The sequence below is a fragment of the Cynoglossus semilaevis genome, chromosome 13 (assembly GCF_000523025.1).
Source record: "Cynoglossus semilaevis isolate Cse_v1.0 chromosome 13, Cse_v1.0, whole genome shotgun sequence".
Taxonomy (NCBI): Eukaryota; Metazoa; Chordata; class Actinopteri; order Pleuronectiformes; family Cynoglossidae; genus Cynoglossus; species Cynoglossus semilaevis.
The window spans coordinates 522,851-527,099 of NC_024319.1; the positions used below are offsets into that span (position 1 = coordinate 522,851).

Consider the following 4,249-nt stretch of genomic DNA (forward strand, 5'->3'; position numbering starts at 1 on the left):
GGGGGGGGGGGGGGGGGGGGGTATGGGTAAATCTGGCGTTTTACTGGCAAAACTATGAACACACAGCCTTGGGGGCGGTGGGAGTCTGGTTTCTCTATTACTTCTCCTGGTTTGTCATTCACTGATCACATGGTCCTAATTTTTAAATTTGTGCCGAAAATACTGGACATAAATTCACGAATGTTCTGTTTTTAGAATCACGATTCACAGTTGGTCAAAAGGTTCCAGGACAACAACCAGACCACGTCTCACACACTCCTTACCTTCGTCCTCTGTGGTCCAGACAGAAGTCTTCTGACGTGTGGACACCTCCAGCCATTGGTCGAGGACTGGTCTCTGTCATGACACTCCGGGGGAGGGTTGGTGGGGGTCGGGGGGGTCTTTGTCATCGCCTTGTTTATGATTTGTCATCAGTGTATCTGCAGTAATAAGAGACTCAGAGTCAGAACTTAAGAGACTCTCTCACTCATCAGGTGTAAAGAGCAGAGAAAACTCCTGGTGGACAGTGGTGGTACGACATGTGAGCACAATAAGGCTTTGAATTTATAATATGTATATTATTATATTTTTATTTTTAATTTAAAAACATATTGATGATTGATATTCTATGGTTCATCCTGGTTTTTGGAACTAGAACCTTGATCTATATTTTTACCCTTCAGTGTTCTGCATTACTATGTTTTGAAAAAAAAGAATAAAATAATTTATTTACAGGGAAAGAATAACAGGTACAATATCATTTTCTCACTTTGAATTATTAAGTTCAGATGATTTAAACATTTGAAATTCAAACCTGCCTCAGAAACGGTCCTGAATCCAACACACTGTCAGTTTTTACAGTGAAGAGTGTTTTCAACCAATCATGGACGACGTTTATTTTTAAACCAAATTCAGTTGATATTCAGTTGAAAAAAAGTTACTTTTCTGTAAAGACACTGTGTTTAAGTCACACACACACTGGCCTCCTTGTTCACCTGGTTGGCAGGCCGCTCCGCTGGTGTTGACAGGACAGACAAGGACCCTCAGTTCCTGGGCGGCCCACCTCCCTGTGAGACCCAGATGTTTAGAGTTAGTGAGCAGTTTAAAAAAAAAAAAAAGTATGACACCCGCTCCTGGCTCGGGTTTTGATTTCCCGCTCCGATCCTGACAGATGGGCTGGTCAGGTTTAAGAAAAATTTTTAAAAAAAGATTGACCTGAATAAAAAAATAAGAATGACTACAGAAAAGAAAAGAAAATGGTTCTGGTTTCATTTCATAACAAACATGTAGTCTGGAAAGAAGATTTGATTTGCTTGATGGATTAAAGAACATGGGATTAATTCTGCAGGATTTTGGGGGAAAAAAGAATTCCCTGAAAAAACCCCCCCCCCCCAAACACAGGGGAACGAACAACTGGGACTCAAACCAATGATCTTCTCACTGTAAGATAGGGCTGCACGATTATGGTCCAAACGATAATCATGATAATTGTTTTTAATCAATATTTAAATCACGATTCACGATTATCCACTGTGTTAGCTAAAACGCATATTTATTGGTCAGTTTAGAGTGAAACTCATAAAAATGATTCGAATAATAATAATAATTATTGCATGATTATCAAACAATCGAATAAAATACGGGCTAATCTAAAAACAGGGAACTAATACATTAAAACCCGTCGGCTACTTCCGTGTCTGAGACAGGTGGATGGATACGGCGTCGCCGCGTGCTATGCTATGCTAAGCTAAGCTAAGCTAAGCTAAGCTGGCGCTCGGTGATTTAGGGGACCAGGGTTAGCTTCATGTGTATATATGTTTTCTTTAGGTGGTTTGTTCGGCACTCTTTGTGTATAAATATATATTTTTGGTTCAAAACAAAACCCACTCCAGACAACAGGTGTTGACAGTCCCGCTCCTCCTCACCTTCAAACGCTACCGTCGCTTTGTGCCGCCATTACGTCTCACTCTTCCGGTGACTGCAGGTCACGATAACTTCCGATGACCAATCAGGCAGCTTTCGCTCGCCCCCTGGTGGTTGGCTGACTATTTGTTGTGCTTGATTTCTTATGCGGAGCCCATTTTCTAAACGTAAATATCGCCGACGACCATCTTAAATTAATCGTGGCGTCTAAAATCCTGAAATGTCGATTCATTGTGCAGCCCGACCTTAAGGTGAGACCACTGATCGACCCAAAACTAACTAACAAGGTGTGTTTATATATAACATTCAGCAGATATATATGAGACAGATATTATACGTTAATATATAATAGTACAGTAGGAGGCGCTCTATCTTCACAGCCAATGGTGCTCCATATAGATATAGATATAAAAGACAACACAGAGCGACTTGAATCAAGTCCTGAAAATCGATTCAGCAGATGTTCCCTCCATTTTTCATCTCTCCGGGACCGTGTGCAACGTTCTGTTTGGAGGCCAGTGTTTTGGCCACATGGACTTGCCAACAATAACAAACTTGTGAAACTCCCGCGGCTGGTAATCTCATCTTTTCTTCTTTTTCCCCGAGCCGTGGGAGGTAACAACTGGAAACACAGTAGAACTGCTGAGTCAGGACAGGATTACAGTCTGAGTGGAGCAGCAGATTAGGATTAGGATTATTGGTGAGTTTCTCTAAGGACAAAATTAGCTTCTTAAGATACGTTTAACACAATGAAACATATATGAAATATAACGGAATATAAAGTCAGTAAAGGTGAGTGAAGTGAGTAACTGAGTGAGGAAAGGAGGTGAGACAGTAAAATGGGTGAGGAAGTGGGTGAGGGTAACTCAACCTTAGGTCAAAAACCTCACTGTTGACTGTGACTGACCTCAGGTTCAGTTTCCATGGAAACTGCTCGTCTACCACGATAGCCCGTAGTTCCTGAAGTTTGTCTGCAGCGCCCCCTTTTTGTAGCTAAAACCAATAAAATAAAAAAAAACAACCTAAGTGATGAAACATCATTTAAAAAGAACTGTTTGTTGGTGACATGTCAGGAGAACTTGACCCCCCCACCAAAAAAAACATTCCAGATTATTTATGAAACAGTTGACGCTAACGACTCAAACGATGAAGGACAACATCTCAGCCAGGGTCACGGGGTCACCTGGTCGTCACGGGCTCAGCAGACAACAACACCACCAGAGGAGTTGATGTGAGCAGAGATAACTGAACCATGATGTAATATATCAATTATCTGTGACCACTAGGGGAGCTATGGTAACCTTGTTTCTGTGTGTGTGTGTGTGTGTGTGTGTGTGTATAACCCAGCTGTAGTGTGTGTGTGTGTGTGTGTGTGTGTGTGTGTGTGTGTGTGTAGTCACTGAGGTCTGGGTGGATCAGTTCATCTCTGCTCCTGGGAACTGAACACATCATGGTCTCTGAGGCCATGACTCACACAATCACACACACACACACACTCTCACAGTTCCAGAGTGGATCGCTGTCAAAGCAGCTGGTTGTGGTTTATAAGAAAACGTTGACCCTTGACCTCCCTCAACCCCTAAACCTCTCTGGGTATGTGGGAGAGGGGTGTAATGACAGTTTGTTCCAGCAGTGGCAGTGACGTATGGGAGAGGTCAGAAGACAAACACACACTTCAGATTTTCTTGAAGTTGGACAAACTTCAGTGCACATTCCGGAGTTGGACACACTCATCTGAGCAACACAGTGGTGTTCAAACTATGGCGTGTGTACCCCTGGTGGACCCTGGGGTCCCTGTAATGTTATGTCATTTTAGTCCAGATTTTGACTGTCTTCTTCTCTGTTGTTTATTTATTCTGGGAGTCTGATTGAGTAACAGAAAAAAAGGGGCGTGGCATAGTTTGACTTGACCAATCAGAGCAGGTTAATTTGTTGTTGAACGCTGTTGTTGTTCTTTACGGTAAACTGCAGAATTGATGGCCTTTGTTAGAAAACATTTTTGGGTCATACACACCATGAAGACTGGGCCACGTGGACACTGACGGCCGGTTTGTCAGCCAATCTACTGGACCACTGCAGCCGGGTTCGTTGACCAACCATGGGGGCGCGGCTCCACCTGTGACATCTTCCTAAAAAAACAACAACATTCTATTTATTACTGAGAGGCCACTTCATTTTTCCACAGCAGTGAAGGAACATTAAAAAAAAAGTCAACAAAGAAACCATGCAGAGCCCATGTGCTTTTGGAACAGTGCTCCCCACAAAGAAACCAAGCACCCATGTGCTTTTGGAACAGTGCTCCCCCTGGTGGCATTGACAGGTAGTGTGACAACAAAGAGGAGAGTGG

General features: G+C 42.9%; 1 long non-coding RNA gene across 1 annotated transcript; it reads right to left on the reverse strand.

Annotated features, from left to right (window-relative positions):
* Positions 1-743: 743 nt before the first annotated feature.
* On the reverse strand, positions 744-4,110 carry LOC107989416 (uncharacterized). The gene is made up of 4 exons (XR_003051456.1): positions 3,917-4,110; positions 2,810-2,895; positions 1,905-2,524; positions 744-1,046 (listed from the first exon to the last, which is right to left on the reverse strand). It is a non-coding gene; the product is annotated as an uncharacterized LOC107989416 (long non-coding RNA).
* Between the last annotated feature and the right edge of the window lie 139 nt (positions 4,111-4,249).